We start from the raw sequence: 17,505 nt of genomic DNA, 5'->3' as shown, positions 1-17,505 counted from the left end.
GACACCGTGTTTGCCATCTGCTATTCCTGAAAGGTTTGCCAGAGGCTTGTCTTGTCAAGGCATGACCATAAGGCTGACCGGTTATGGGCTCTGCCAGTATGGGAACACAAACCCCGGTTTTACCGGGGCACCCTTTTGACCATTCGACCTAGTGCATATTCGGATCCATAGTGACCATTCCAAATTAAGACAGGTTGCTTACCCGTTTATAGGTTGTTTGAAACCGCTGCGTGCGTAGTGAAACCCTAGCTCCTGACAAAATAGGACAGGGAAACCCTACCCCAACATAGGGGTGCTTTGGTTCTCACTTATCTGTTATGTGCTTTAGAGTGCGTCTCTACAGGAATGCATGTATCAGTGTATGAGTTTGGGCATCAGGCCTGCGGGCACCAGTTTGGTAGTTTAGGCATCAGGCCTGCGGGCACCAATTCAATACTTTGGGATTCAGTTCACCTGAGGGTATCAGTTTACAGGCCGAATTTTGGGGCAGAATTCAGTAGAGGGCACAGTCATCTTGCTACACTCGTATCTGTTTTGGTGAAGTTAGACTGAGATGCTGCGTGTTTTCTCTTTGCTAGGTAGTCTGGGAACCATAGCTTCAGAAGGCTCCGATATCCCCCGAGGTTCATCGAACTTGTGCTGATAGACTTTGTCAGGTCAGAAATTCAGTTCAAGGGCGAATCAGTGTTCCTTCACTGAGGTAAGGCAAAGGAGGGCCAGACAGGGTTCATTTGTTCATCTGATCCGACAGTCACCAGTCACATCATCTCGAACCCGTGAGCCCACTACTTCTGAGCTGAAGAGGATGATCGGAGATCTTCAAAGAACTGTGACAGATTTGGCCTCCGGGACATTGGCTCCGTTATCAACCACATCACATACCAGGGAGTTCATGTCAAAAGGCTCCCCAGTCTTGGAACGGGCTGTATTTGAGGAATGCCAATCCCTTGGCAAAGTGGAGGCAGACGGTAAGAACAAGGTAGGGGCAGGCATTGGTCCTCATGAACATCTTCTATTGGCTGTTGAGGCTTTGAAGGCCGAAGGACTAAACAAACAGCAAGTGCTTACAGTGGTTGCAAAAACTGTGGATGATATTTTTTCCACTCAAGTTGGGGGCAGTTTGAATCAAGGGGCAAACCGGGAGAAGGGTCGTTGTATCAGAAACGTTCCTTTCAGCTATAATCCTGCACTCAGAAGAGATCAACAAACCAGGCCAGCACCCGCCAAGTCCTTTGCTGGTGCATCCAGCAAAAATCCACAAACTTTGAAGTACCAACCCCGAGGTCAAAGGGTCTTCCATGCCCTCCACATGTCTTTGTCCAAAGCTTTCCAAATCCTTGTTGGACAAGGCCATCTCAAACCCCTTGAGCCTCGGCCTCTCCTGAATCCTCTTCCGGTTACGCATGACGCTACCCAGTACTGTGCCTTCCATCAGCAAACTGGCCATACTACCGACAACTGCTTCCGTCTTCGCCATGAAGTACAGGATTTATTTGACAATGGGGTCATTGCCGCGCCAAGCTCTGCAAAGTCTATCGGCACTGGATCGGTGAACTTGGGGGATAATATGACCATGTGATCGGGGGATGAACCACCTGCGGATGGCACTCGATTTACTCTAGATATGGCGTATGGCACGCACCGTTTTGAGCATTTGGCGAAAGCTACATTCTGACTTGGGTATAGAGTCAGTTTTGTTGTTTTGTTTTGAGTCTGTCCTTTTGTTTTGAGTCAGTCTTTTCATACTGAGTCAGTTGAGGTCTGTCTTGTCGTATCGAGTCAGTCCTGTTGTATAGGAGTCGGGTGATTCCGGGGGGTGTTACCTCAGGCGTTACCATTTTGTTTTATGTTTGTCTTTTCGTTTTGTTTTGAGTTTGCTTCTGCCTTGTGCCAGTTATGCCGGAAGTTCTGAATGAGACGGCAGTATTTGACTAAAGAACTCTGTCTTTTCTGTGCCTTGAAATCATTGTATCGACCTAAGTTTTTCAAAACTTTTTTGAACACTGCGGTGAAAACGAAGAGGAAGGAATTCCTCGGGATTTGCAAAACTTTGATCATTTGAGAGAAAGAGAGGCGTGCTAAGCCCTTAATGAATGAAATCATGCTTGTTAGCGTGAGTACTGAGAAGGACCCTGGCTTGATCCAGACTGGTTTCACACTATCTTCAGCGCGAGCGATTTGTCGCTTTCTTAAAAACTTTCAAAAACAAAATGTTTTGCGCGGTCCTGCGAAGACCTGTGTGGAATCGCTCTTGAGATTGTGCAGCCTAGGATCGCTCTCAGCCTCGAGACTCAACCCCTTCGCTTCCAAACCTTGAACTTGAATTCAGAAGGTTCAACGATCAACTACGATGTGAGGCCTGTGTGGCTAGATTTGAAGCAGCCCTCGAACAAGAGGCCAGGAAAGTCAGATCAAAAAGATCAGAAGATCAAAAGAAGCTTGCAAAGCTAGAACAGAAGTACCTCTCGAACTAGGGGCAAAGATATCAGACATGCTCGAAGAGCTGAAGATGAGTCCTCTTGTAAATCAATAGCCACTCTCCTGGAAACGGATGGCTTCGAAACCCTATAACCATTTGGCATGGACCAAACTACACTTTTACCCTTGAGAGGCTCGCTGGGCCGAAAACCCGGAAGGGCGACCCAGGCAAAAGTTAGAGCAAGAAAAAGAAGAAAAAGAACAAAAAAAGAAAAAAGAAGAAAAAAAAAAGGAAAAAAAAGAAGAAAAAATGCAAAAAAAAAAAAAAAAGAAAAGAAAAGAAGAAAAGAATATCAAAAAAAAGAAGAAAAGAATTGAAAAAAGAAAGAAAGAAGAACAAAGCTCGCAAGGTCAAAAACCCGCGACGGGCACCTTGGCAAAAGTTAGAGCCTAAAAAGGAGAGGTTAATACCCGAGTGTACCTTAACCCCGAACTACGTGAGGCTTGATTCCCATCCTTGGGATACGTAGGCAACTTCATTCTGAAGTCCAGCCATAAACACTTCCAATTCGATTGTGTCCATGCGATGGTTCTGGTCATCCTCGTCTTCTCTGTATCTGAGGATTTGGTTGTGTTCGTCACTCTGAGGACTGCCTACAATACGCTGCGGTGCCATCCAAACAAGGGGCAACTTTCCGTTGCCATTCAATGCGCCGCGGTGCCGTTCAAACAAGGGGCAACTTTCCGTTGCCATGCAGTGTCCTTCAGGAAAGGGGCAATTTTCCTTCGGATCTGAGGTTGTGCATCTCAAGGGTAGGTTCCGTGCTCGTTCAGCAGTGGCCGTTTACGAAATAGTTTTTGAGAATTTTTACTGAGGTTGACTAATCTTCTCGAAAATATTCCATTTTCAAAACTGGACCATTTCTTGGACCCAAAAGAGGAAAATTTTCAGTGCTCATGGCCTGACTTGCATGATTTTAAATCAGAAAATCGAACAAGCATGTTAATCTAACTCTCATTTTGGTCAAAAATTTTTAGGAGAAAACTAAAACAAAAAAAATGGTCAAAATGATGAACTAGGGGCACAGTTGAGTCAGGTGTTCTGTCTTTTCCCCTTTGTCAAAATACTTGCCGAAAAGGGCACTCTACTTGTCGGAAAGGGCATCGTATTCGCCAGAAAAGGGCACAACAAAGGGCAGAAAGCTCTCACATCCTCCAACCAACGAGGTATCAAGCCAAGTGCGAAGCACAAACTAGAATGGGGCAAGATATTCCACTCCATCATCTGGACAGATCTTATCACGTCCAAACTCCCCAGCAAAGCATCATCAACTGATGTTAGCTGCAGATTTGCTACACACCCAGTTGTAGCGCAACCCTTCCGTGGGAGGAATTCACTAGCTGTGAGCGGAAGAAAGAGAATCTAGCAGAATGCTAGGGGTACGTAGCCCACAATTTGCTGTTTATCCATCAACCACTCAGGGGAGGGATGAAAAATGAGAGATCGAAGAATAGAGAGATGTGCGATGAGAGGAAAAGTGAGAAAAGGGCTCTTCTAGAAAAAACAGAGCTTCAGGGCCAAGTGATGTGAGAACCACAAATGAGAAAGGGTGGGAAACACTACCCGGTGAAACAGGCTCCCTGTGCATGTCTGGGTGTCGTGTCTCTTGTTTTGTTTGTCTCGATTCCTGTTTCGAGTCGTTTCGAGTGTTACTCGATGTGTTTAGGTTGTTTTACCTTGTTTTTCCTTTGTTGAGTGGTGTTTAGGTTGTGTGCCTTTTATTTCTATGTTTAGTTGCCTTGCTGTGTTCAGTCGTAGGCTCAATACCTGGTCGAAAACTCATCTCTCAATTTCAAAAGTAAAATAGTTTTTTTGCTCAAAGTGCTGTGCCATTCTTCACGTTTGTGCAAAACAAGATTCGTTCTTTCATAAAACCGCAGCGTTCAACCCTGGTCATGTGAGAACAGTGAAACCAGGACCTATCGGAAGCTATGAAAGTTCCAGGCTGCAAAGCAAAAGAAAAGAGGGAAAATCGAAGCATCTGAGTGTGTTTCACCTTCAGCAAATTCCGTGATTATACTCCGGATGTGCCTCCTCAGGCCTTGTCACTACTCTGAAGCATGAGTGTATCTCGGCCCCAAGCCTAAGCCTATTCCAAGTCAGAATGGCAATTAAAGCAGCAGCAGATGTTATCTCTCTCTGGTATGAATAGGGTGTGCCCATTTGAATGTGTGTTGCAAACCCCTCCGAAAGGTAAATCAGAGGTCGCGTTTGAATTTGGTCTCGTTAAGGCTTGCATTCCCTTATTCGGCATTTTGTTTTAAATATGCGTTGTCACCCACTTCACTTGCATCGTGATGCACGTTCCAATTGCATTGTTATGCACCCACTTCACTAGCATTGTTATACCTATTTATTGCATTGATTATGCACATCTTGAAACACCGGGATGCGTCCCTAGCTTTCTCCCTCTTCGGTTAAAAGTGTTCGGAATACGTTCCAATGCTTACACCATTCTGAAACACCGGGATGCGTCCCTAGGTTTCTCCCTCTTCGGTTAAAAGTGTTCGGAATACGTTCCAATGCTTACACCATTCTGAAACACCGGGATGGGTCCCTAGGTTTCTCCCTCTTCGGTTAAAAGTGTTCGGAATACGTTCCAATGCTTACACCATTCTGAAACACCGGAATGCGTCCCTAGGTTTCTCCCTCTTCGGTTAAAAGTGTTCGGAATACGTTCCAATGCTTACACCATTCTGAAACACTGGGATAAGTCCCTCTGTTTCTCTCTTTGTCCCCTTCCTCACGCGATTTCAGCGTGTTTGGAATCTATCTCACGTTGTGTTGTGTATACACCTGGGCGGCTGTTTTTGGACCTTCTCTCACGATTATCAGCGTGTTTTGAGTGTCCCCTTCCTCACACGATTTTCAACGTGTTTGGAATTTATCTTAGGCTACGTGGAGCGCGCTCCTGATTGATTTTCTTTGTTCTTCCTCCATTCACGAGTCCAGCGTGGTTGGCGTGTGTTCACCCTTTGCATCTATTGCATCACATCTATTACATCGTATCTATTTTACTGTCTGGTCTAGGAGACCTTAAATCCTCCGGTCTAAGGAGACCTTAAATCCTGCATCTTTATTCGCACTGTCTTGTGCACTCCCTGGTCTAGGAGACCTTAAATCCTCTAAAGGTGCAATTCCTTTGGTGTTTGTCGTGCCCGAACGACTTCCGGTGGTCTGGTATAGCCACCTGCCTGTGTTTGCGGTAAGTTCCTAGGAGACCAACTGAGACGGTGGAAACTAGAGTTCGAATGGCTTATGCCTAGAACGCAAAGGTTCGGGATTTCCGAGACTAACGTATGGTTTAAATACCCAGGGGTATATCCTCGGCTTGAAATCTGTATGGAAGCCCCATAGATTGAGATAGCATCTGTATGCACCTCAATTCTGGATACTGATCCATCCTAGTCTGTCACCCTGTTAGAGAATAGGGAAAGCTGCAACCATAGTCAGGGAGAAAAGTAGTACCTGTGATTCACTGAGAAGAAGCGAAAGATCCCCAGCAGCATGAGGTAAGTCATTGCCAATTGCCCCTGTAAGGTACCTTTACCTCTTAGCTATTACATTGCATTTTAGCCAATACATTACAGTGCATTGCATGAATTCTCAAACCGGCTTCGCGTAGCGTGTAAGTCCAATTTTCAAACCGACTTCGCGTAGCGTATAAGTCCAATTTTCAAACCGGCTTCGCGTAGCGTATAAGTCCAATTATCAAAATCTTCCTGCATATCATTTTGCATCTTGCCCCCTGCCTGCGGGCATGCCTGCGGGCACATCTTTGTTATCTTGCCTGTTTGTCTAAGTCTTTGGCCTTGTCAAAAATGGGTCGTCTCTGGCCTTTGACATTCACTCCCGTCACTTGTGACTTCCGAGTTCTGTCAAAGAGGGGCAACTGTAGACACCCCATTTTTGACCGACCTTAAGACTCAGACATCACCGATGGAGCCCTCGGTGATATTGCATGTTGTGCTTGTTCAGAAGTCCCAAAGTCGCGGCTGCGAGCCCTGCCTCCGGACTTCCGAACCCTCTTCTGTGCCTTGCCTCGGTTTGTGAACCAGACTCGGTTTTCTCTGTTTCTTTTCCTGAGGGGAGGGAGAGGTCCCATAGACCATCTCTCAGTGGCCGTGGGCTACATTTTGTGGCCGTAGGCCATTTTGCCCATTTCGGAGCCCGGTTTCCGGTTTTTCGGGACCGTTGGCCGTGTGCCTCGGTTCGGGACCGCCTAACCATCTCCGTTTGCCCCGGTTTTTGGCATACTTCCTATTTACTCCCTTTCGAGGGACACTGGGCTCTAAGAAACCCACTTCGTGGCTGAACGCCACTTTCGGTGCTTAACAGCCCATTTTCGGGACCCCGAACTGCGTGTTTTGGCCCCCGAGCATTCGTTTTGCATCGGTTTTCGCTCATTTTTGGCAGGTACCTCTGTTTCATCACCAGGAAGGCCGTAGAAGGGTGGGAGGCCAGCAATTATCTTAGCAACCAGTTATATTCCATTTTTGCCCTCCGGCGCCCGTTTTTCTCACTTCCGAGCCAATGTTGAACACCTTGGGGGCATTTTCTTCAACTTTTAACCACATATTTGTGATGTACACACATGGGAGGACACCAAAAGTTGGTGGTCGGCCACTAATGTTGATTGACACTTTTGAACCCCTCCAAAAAATGGCTTGTTCTCTCTCCTGTTTTACAGTTTGCAATTTTGAACCACAGGGTTGTGATGAGGGAACCTGGGAGGACAGCAATTTGTGGTGGTCGACTACTAATTCTCGTGGACCCTTTTGACCCTTGGCCGGCCGGCCATAAGAGGTGGCCGGCCGGCCACCTGCAACTTGGAAAAGTGGCCGGCCATAATCCTTAGGTTGTGTGCATTACAGCTATGCACTTTTTATCCCCCAAAAATATCTTGATCCGGGGGGATAGCTTGTGGTGCAGGATTGGCTCCTTTTCCCCACTCTTTCCTGCCCTTTTCTCCCTCTCTTTGGTCTATATACTTGGCTGGCTAGGTCTGGAATCCGGTGTGACAAAAAATTTCCCTAAGGGCTCTTGCATTGAATCCATATCCATCTCCATCTCCATCTCCAAGCTCTAAAACCCTAAAGTCCTACACCTCCATTTCTTCATCATCATCAAGCTCTACCACCACCACTCCATTCCAGCAGCAAGGGGAGGAATTCCAGCAGCTTAGAGTCATCAAAGTTGGTCCAAGAAGCAACAAAAGCATTGGTCTTCAAGAGTAAGTCCACTTTCCCTCTTTTCTAGCTCATTTTTGCACCATTTCTCTAGCCATCTTTCTTACTGTTTTAGGCTCCGACCCTAACTGTAAGTAGGCTTATTTTGAGCCCCTCTTCAACATTGAAGAAGGGCTCATCACTGTTTGGGACCTCCATATGCCACTTGTTGTTATATCCCTCATTTGGTCCCCATTTTTGCATGCTTTGGCAGCCCATGGTGCTTCTGTTTTTGATCATTTAACAGAGCTGGAAAAGGTCTTATTTTGGCCCATTCTTCATGTTTCATTAAGGTCCTTTCATGTTTTGAGGCATATTTTATACACTTCATGTTATATCTCTCTTTTAATCCCCATTTTTGCATGATTTGTTAGCCTATCTTGCTTCCATTTTTGGACGATTTACAGAACTGAAAATAGTCTTATTTTGACCCCATATTCATGTTTCATTAAGGGTCTTTGGCTTTTTGATGAATGTTTTGCATACTTTGCGTTTTAACCTCTTTTGGGCCCTATCTTGCATGGCATTTTGAGCATACTTGTATGCTGTTTTTGGGGCTGCCATAAACTGTAAATAGTCATATTTTTGGCCACTCCTCAGTGTTGTAGAAGAGTCTTTTTTTTTATGGGCTTTGCATCTACCAATTGCTTCTTTGTCCATCTTCCAGTCCCATTTTTGCATAAGAGCTTAGCCATATCTATGTTTTTTTTTGGGGTTTTTACAGTTCTGTAAAACATCATATTTTTGTCCCCTCTTCAATATTGTAGAAGGTCCCTAACCTGTTTGGGGTCAGCAGCTGTGAGTTGCTTCTTTGTCTCACATTTAGGGCCATTTTTGTATGCTTGTTCTGCCCTGTTTTTGTTTACTGTTTGGCCATTCTTTGAACTGTAAAAATGCTTATTTTTGGGCTTCCTTCCTTCTGTATTTACATTCCATGTACCAATTATGCATGTTTGGTATAGCTATAGGCCATTTCGGGTGCCAAAATTCATGTTTCGGGACTATTCCATGCATCGGGTGTACTTTTGCCTCATTTAGGGGCTGTTTTCCCCTGCATTTCAGTGCTGAAATTCCATTAGCATGTTTGCATATCATATTGTCATGTCATATTGCATTGCGTATGCCATTGCCTCGGTTTGCGTACCAGTGTGCACGCATTTCGAGGCACTTCATTTTCATCCATCGGCCTCTTATGTGAGTGTGGCTGAGGCTCTGTCATGTTAGTATAAGTCCATGTTGCATTCTATATGCCATTTCAGCCTTATTGCATTGCGTATGCCATTGCCTCGGTTTGCGTGCCCGTGTGCACGCATTTCGAGGCACTTCATTTTCATCCATCGGCCTCTTATGTGAGTGTGGCTGAGGCTCTCTCATGTTAGTATAAGTCCATGTTGCATTCTATATGCCATTTTAGCCTTATTGCATTGCATATGCCATTGCCATTTTAGCCTTTTGGTGTTAGTTTTTTTTGAATGCTGAGTTCAATCTTTTCTATTGACTATTTTGATACTCCAATTCAGTTTTAGAATTTTTTTTTTTTAAATGGAGTAGATTCCAGTGGCTCATTTTTGAGCGAGAGACTTGGCCCAATTTAAATCGTCCTTCATAAGGAGCACAGGAGGGAAGTCAAGTAGAAGATCCAAACTCAATGAGATGAGGTTTTAGAGATCTGGAAAGTATGATCTTGTATTAGATGATTGAATAACATAAAAAGGCATAATAAATAATGATTTCAAAAAGTACCTAATAATTTTCCGAAAGTACATGTTCTTGGGTCTAGTGCAGGATAGTATATGTGTGTAGCCAAACATGACTATTGCATTCAGTTCCCGTGCCAGACAACTAACAAGTTGTAGGGGTGGGCGCGGATCGGTTGCGGCCACGGAACCTCCAATCAACCATCCGTCCAATGGAATGGCGGATTGGAGAAAATCAATCCGCATCCATCAGCCAATCCGGAGGATGCAGATTGACGGATTGGCACGTGGATGCGAATCGGTTGGGCGGTTTAAAATTTTACAAATTTTCAATATAATTCAATATGTGCACTTCTTCACAAAAAAAAAAAAAAAAAAAAAAAAACCACAAACGTGTGTTTGCACTTCCTTCCTCAACCACCACCTCTGTGTAATGGGCAAACATATACGACAAACAGCAAACAACAAACAAACAATAAAGTATTTTTCTGAACAAAAGCAATACCAGCTATTTCCATAGGAATCCAATCACAAACAGATGCAGTCAATACTGAACAATCATACATATTTTTTTTGAACAAATGCAATACCAGTTCTTTCCATAGCAATCCAATCACAAACAGATGCAGAACAAACACAAATTTTCAGCAACTGGCTTGCATTCGTGTTTCAATCCTCTCCTCATACTCCTATCTCTCTCTCCTCTCTTTCTCATTCTCTTCTCTATACATATTATGTATATGTAACATTAATCACTCTCATCACATGGACCTCACTGGAGTCTCTATCTCATTTTATATATTCTATTGCATATATATAAATATATTGATTTGTGTGTGTGTGTGTGTGTGTTATGAGTTTCAGACAAAACCCACCTCAATTTCCAGGTGTATTTGGACACACTTTTCTTCCCTACAAAAGGTTGGACCAGCTGTTATAGATGTTGAAAACTCATTTATATATATCTAATACAAACAACATGTTTGTGTCATCTTAATCCGAAGACTTTGCATCATGTTGATATACCAAATGAAGAACATAGTGATAAGAAAATGAGCATATCTGTATTTCTACATGATTAATTTAAGCCGAATCCCTAATTACTGGGAAAAAAATTAAAAAAAAAAAAAACACAGAACACACTCACAGAAAAGGTTGAGAAGAGAAGATCCATCAAAGAGAAGAAGAGAAGAGAAGAAAACCTTCGAATCGATGCTTCGATCGCTGCTCGCCGCCACTGTCACCGATCGCCGATCGTCTCTAGCCACCACTGTCGCCGATCGCCGCTCGTCGCTCGCGAGAGAGAGAGAGACAGTGTTGTCGAAGAACTAGGGCTACAAATCTGAAGGGCAGCAATACAGGGGAAAAGGGGGGAAAGTAAATGCGGGCGGGCGGGTCGGGTGCGCCAATGGAATGGGCGGTTGACCCGTAACCCGACCCGAATTGGTTGTAGCCAAACAAATTCAGTGTTTAAGGGTGCACAAGCCCATGTAATGTAACTCGAAAAAATAAACGAAGCTCAAATTAAAATTCATTTTAGATTTGAAAAAGTAAATAAATATAACTTAAATATATTTTAAAAATTATTAAATTGCAAATCAAATATGAATTTAATAAGCATCCTATAGCCTTCTCATCTAAAAAATATTAAGTGTAATGTAATACTAATTCGTATATTACCATCTGTCAATAAAAATTATAAATGAAATTAATTAGTTATCAATAATGAATTAGTGATATTATTATGTGATATCAATAATACACAATGTCTTCACAATGTAATACTAATTTTTATTTATAAAAAAATGCGACATCCATAATACACAATATCTTCACAGTGTAATACTAATTTTTGATTTATTACTTAATAATACTAATTTTTGATATCACATTGTTGGCTACATATTTTGTACAAGCCAATTACAATTCGACGCGTGGCAAAATATGGGTAGTACGGGAAGACTATTCAAATCTTCGATCTTGATCGTACACGTGTCAGTTAATATTGATTGTTACAAGGTCTGAGTAGCAGTGGATCAGCAGTGAGATATAAAGTGATGTAGCATCATCGGTTACTCACATTTGAATTCAAATTCAAGAGGGAAGCCTAACTGCAAGTGATGGCGTAATGGAGCTAATCTTGAGGCAACATGATCAGCGATCATGGAGGAGCAGTTCGACGATTGGAAATACAGTTTGATGGTCATCATTAAGTAGTATAAATAGCAAAGAAGACCCTAGAAAAAACCCCCAGACTCAGATCCAGTACTTTTGAACTCTTGATTTTTTTTAGTTGGTTTATGATTTTTGGTGTTAGTTCTTTTTGAATGCTGAGTTCAACCTTTTGTATTGACTATTTTGATACTCCAATTCAGTTTTAGATTTTTTTTTTTTTTAAATGGAGTAGATTCCAGTCGCTCATTTTTGAGCGAGAGACGTGGCCCAATTTAAATCGTCCTTCATAAGGAGCACAAGAGGGAAGTCAAGTAGAAGATCCAAACTCAATGAGATGAGGTTTTAGAGATCTGGAAAGTATGATTTTGTATTAGATGATTGAATAACATAAAAAGGCATAATAAATAATGATTTCAAAAAGTACCTAATAATTTTCCGAAAGTACGTGTTCTTGGGTCTAGTGCAGGATAGTATATGTATGTAGCCAAACATGACTATTGCATTCAGTTCCCATGCCAGACAACTAACAAGTTGTAGGGGTGGGCGCGGATCGGTTGCGGCCACGGAAACTCCAATCAGCCATCCGTCCAATGGATTGGCGGATTGGGGAAAATCAATCCGCATCCATTAGCCAATCCGGAGGATGCAGATTGACGGATTGGCAGGTGGATGCGAATCGGTTTGGCGGTTTAAAATTTTACAAATTTTCAATATAATTCAATATGTGCACTTCTTCACAAAAAAAAAAAAAAAACCACAAACGTGTGTTTGCACTTCCTTCCTCAACCACCACCTCTGTGGAATGGGCAAACATATACGACAAACAGCAAACAACAAACAAACAATAAAGTATTTTTCTGAACAAAAGCAATACCAGCTATTTCCATAGGAATCCAATCACAAACAGATGCAGTCAATACTGAACAATCATACATATTTTTTTTGAACAAATGCAATACCAGTTCTTTCCATAGCAATCCAATCACAAACAGATGCAGAACAAACACAAATTTTCAGCAACTGGCTTGCATTCGTGTTTCAATCCTCTCCTCATACTCCTATCTCTCTCTCCTCTCTTTCTCATTCTCTTCTCTATACATATTATGTATATGTAACATTAATCACTCTCATCACATGGACCTCACTGGAGTCTCTATCTCATTTTATATATTCTATTGCATATATATAAATATATTGATTTGTGTGTGTGTGTGTGTTATGAGTTTCAGACAAAACCCACCTCAATTTCCAGGTGTATTTGGACACACTTTTCTTCCCTACAAAAGGTTGGACCAGCTGTTATAGATGTTGAAAACTCATTTATATATATCTAATACAAACAACATGTTTGTGTCATCTTAATCCGAAGACTTTGCATCATGTTGATATACCAAATGAAGAACATAGTGATAAGAAAATGAGCATATCTGTATTTCTACATGATTAATTTAAGCCGAAGTCCTAATTACTGGGAAAAAAATTATAAAAAAAAAAAGCACATAACACACTCACAGAAAAGGTTGAGAAGAGAAGATCCATCAAAGAGAAGAAGAGAAGAGAAGAAAACCTTCGAATCGATGCTTCGATCGCTGCTCGCCGCCACTGTCACCGATCGCCGATCATCTCTAGCCACCACTGTCGCCGATCGCCGCTCGTCGCTCGCGAGAGAGAGAGAGACAGTGTTGTCGAAGAACTAGGGCTACAAATCTGAAGGGCAGCAATACAGGGGAAAAGGGGGGAAAGTAAATGTGGGCGGGCGGGTCGGGTGCGCCAATGGAATCGGCGGTTTACCCGTAACCCGACCCGAATTGGTTGTAGCCAAACAAATTCAGTGTTTAAGGGTGCACAAGCCCATGTAATGTAACTCGAAAAAATAAACGAAGCTCAAATTAAAATTCATTTTAGATCTGAAAAAGTAAATAAATATAATTTAAATATATTTTAAAAATTATTAAATTGCAAATCAAATATGAATTTAATAAGCATCCTATAGCCTTGTCATCTTGTAGACACCCCATTTTTGACCGACCTTAAGACTCAGACATCACCGATGGAGCGCTCGGTGATATTGCATGTTGTGCTTGTTCAGAAGTCCGAAAGTCGCGGCTGCGAGCCCTGCCTCCGAACTTCCGAACCCTCTTCTGTGCCTTTCCTCGGTTTGCGAACCAGACTCGGTTTTCTCTGTTTCTTTTCCTGAGGGGAGGGAGAGGTCTCATAGACCATCTCTCAGTGGCCGTGGGCTACATTTTGTGGCCGTAGGCCATTTTGCCCATTTCGGAGCCCAGTTTCCGATTTTTCGGGACCGTTGCCGTGTGCCTCGGTTCGGGACCGCCTAACCATCTCCGTTTGCCCCGGTTTTTGGCATACTTCCTATTTACTCCCTTTCGAGGGACACTGGGGTTTGAGAAACCCACTTCGTGGCCGAACGCCACTTTCGGTGCTTAACAGCCCATTTTCGGGACCCCGAACTGCGTGTTTTTGTCCCCGAGCATTCGTTTTCCATCGGTTTTCGCTCATTTTTGGCAGGTACCTCTATTTCATCACCAGGAAGGCCGTAGAAGGGTGGGAGGCCAGCAATTATCTTAGCAACCAGTTATATTCCATTTTCGGCCTTCGGCGCCCGTTTTTCTCACTTCCGAGCCAATGTTGAACACCTTGGGGGCATTTTCTTGAACTTTTGACCACATATTTGTGATGTACACACATGGGAGGACACCAAAAGTTTGTGGTCGGCCACCAATGTTGATTGACCCTTTTGAACCCCTCCAAAAAATGTCTTGTTCTCTCTCCTGTTTTACAGTTTGCAATTTTGAACCACAGGGTTGTGATGAGGGAACCTGGGAGGACAACAATTTGTGGTGGTCGGCTACTAATTCTCATTGACCCTTTTGACCCTTGGCCGGCCGGCCATAAGAGGTGGCCGGCCGGCCACCTGCAACTTGGAAAAGTGGCCGGCCATAATCCTTAGGTTGTGTGCATTACAGCTATGCACTTTTTGTCCCCCAAAAATATCTTGATCCGGGGGGACAGCTTGTGGTGCAGGATTGGCTCCTTTTCCCCACTCTTTCCCTCCCTTTTCTCCCTCTCTTTGGTCTATATACTTGGCTGGCCAGGTCTGGAATCAGGTGTGACAAAAAATTTCCCTAAGGGCTCTTGCATTGAATCCATCTCCATCTCCATCTCCATCTCCATCTCCAAGCTCTAAAACCCTAAAGTCCAACACCTCCATTTCTTCATCATCATCAAGCTCTACCACCACCACTCCATTCCAGCAGCAAGGGGAGGAATTCCAGCAGCTTAGAGTCATCAAAGTTGGTCCAAGAAGCAACAAAAGCATTGGTCTTCAAGGGTAAGTCCACTTTTCCTCTTTTCTAGCTCATTTTTGCACCATTCCTGTAGCCATCTTGCTTACTGTTTTAGGCCCCGACCCTAACTGTAAGTAGGCTTATTTTGAGCCCTTCTTCAACATTGAAGAAGGGCTCATCACTGTTTGGGACCTCCATATGCCACTTGTTGTTATATCCCTCATTTGGTCCCCATTTTTGCCTGCTTTGGCAGCCCATGGTGCTTCTGTTTTTGATCATTTTACAGAGCTAGAAAAGGTCTTATTTTGGCCCATTCTTCATGTTTCATTAAGGTCCTTTCATGGTTTGAGGCATATTTTATACACTTCATGTTATATCTCTCTTTTAATCCCCATTTTTGCATGATTTGTTAGCCTATCTTGCTTCCATTTTTGGACGATTTACAGAACTGGAAATAGTCTTATTTTGACCCCATATTCATTTTTCATTTAGGGTCTTTGGCTGTTTGATGAATGTTTTGCATACTTTGTGTTTTAACCTCTTTTGGCCCCTATCTTGCATGGCATTTTGAGCATACTTGTATGCTGTTTTTGGGGCTGCCATAAACTGTAAATAGTCATATTTTTGGTCCCTCCTCAGTGTTGTAGAAGAGTCTTTTTTTTTATGGGCTTTGCATCTACCACTTGCTTCTTTGTCCATCTTCCGGTCCCATTTTTGCATAAGAGCTTAGCCATATCTATGTTTTTTTTTGGGGTTTTTACAGTTCTGTAAAACAACATATTTTTGTCCCCTCTTCAATATTGTAGAAGGTCCCTAACCTGTTTGGGGTCAGCAGCTGTGAGTTGCTTCTTTGCCTCACAGTTAGGGCCATTTTTGTATGCTTGTTCTGCCTTGTTTTTGTTTACTGTTTGGCCATTCTTTGAACTTTAAAAATGCTTATTTTGGGGCTACCTTGCTTCTGTATTTACATTCCATGTACCAATTATGCATGTTTGGTATAGCTATAGGCCATTTCGGGTGCCAAAATTCATGTTTTGGGACTATTCCATGCATCGGGTGTACTTTCGCCTCATTTAGGGGCTGTTTTCCCCCGCATTTCAGTGCTGAAATTCCATTAGCATGTTTGCATATCATATTGTCATGTCATATTGCATTGCGTATGCCATTGCCTCGGTTTGCGTGCCCGTGTGAACGCATTTCGAGGCACTTCATTTTCATCCATCGGCCTCTTATGTGAGTGTGGCTGAGGCTCTCTCATGTTAGTATAAGTCCATGTTGCATTCTATATGCCATTTAAGCCTTATTGCGTTGCGTATGCCATTGCCTCGGTTTGCGTGCCCGTGTGCACGCACTTCGAGGCACTTCATTTTCATCCATCGGCCTCTTATGTGAGTGTGGCTGAGGCTCTCTCATGTTAGTATAAGTCCATGTCGCATTCTATATGCCATTTTAGCCTTATTGCGTTGCGTATGCCATTGCCTCGGTTTGCGTGCCCGTGTGCACGCATTTCGAGGCACTTCATTTTCATCCATCGGCCTCTTATGTGAGTGTGGCTGAGGCTCTCTCATGTTAGTATAATTCCATGTTGCATTCTATATGCCATTTTGGCCTTATTGCATTGCGTATGCTATTGCCTCGGTTTGCGTGCCCGTGTGCACGCATTTCGAGGCACTTCATTTTCATCCATCGGCCTCTTATGTGAGTGTGGCTGAGGCTCTCTCATGTTACTATAAGTCCATGTTGCATTTCATATTGCCTTTTGGATGTATTGCATTGCATATGCCATTGCCTCGGTTTGCGTGCCCATGTCCACGCATTTCGAGGAACTTCATTTTCATCCATCGGCCTCTTATGTGAATGTGGCTAAGGCTCTCTCATGTTAGTATAAGTCCATGTTGCATTCTAAATGCCATTTTTAGCCTTATTGCATTGCGTATGCCATTGCCTCGGTTTGCGTATCCGTGTGCACGCATTTCGAGGCACTTCATTTTCATCCGTCAGCCTCTTATGTGAGTGTGGCTGAGGCTCTCTCATGTTAGTATAAGTCCATGTTGCATTTTATATGCCATTTTAGCCTTATTGCATTGCGTATGCCATTGCCTCGGTTTGCGTGCCTGTGTGTGTGCATTTCGAGGCACTTCATTTTCATCCATCGGCCTCTTGTGTAGTGCGGCTGAGGCTCTCTCATGTTACTATAAGTCCATGTTGCATTCCATATCGCATTTTAGCCGTATTGCATTGCATATGCCATTGTCTCGGTTTGCGTACCCGTGGGCACGCATTTCGAGGCACTTCATTTTCATCCATCGACCTCTTATGTGAGTGTGGCTGAGGCTCTCTCACGTCGGTATAAGTCCATGTTGCATTCTATATGCCATTTTAGCCTTATTGCATTGCGTATGCCATTGCCTCGGTTTGCGTGCCCGTGTGCACGCATTTCGAGGCACTTTATTTTCATCCATCGGCCTCTTATGTGAGTGTGGCTGAGGCTCTCTCATGTTACTATAAGTCCATGTTGCATTCTATATCGCATTTTAGCCATATTGCATTGCATATGCCATTGCCTCGGTTTGCGTGCCCATGTGCGCATTTCGAGGCACCTCATTTTCATCCATCGACCT

The sequence above is a fragment of the Camellia sinensis genome, chromosome 1 (genome assembly GCF_055761805.1).
Source record: "Camellia sinensis isolate YWXY chromosome 1, ASM5576180v1, whole genome shotgun sequence".
Lineage (NCBI taxonomy): Eukaryota > Viridiplantae > Streptophyta > Magnoliopsida > Ericales > Theaceae > Camellia > Camellia sinensis.
The sequence above is the reverse complement of the archived record's forward strand: the minus strand, read 5'-3'. Positions refer to the sequence as shown.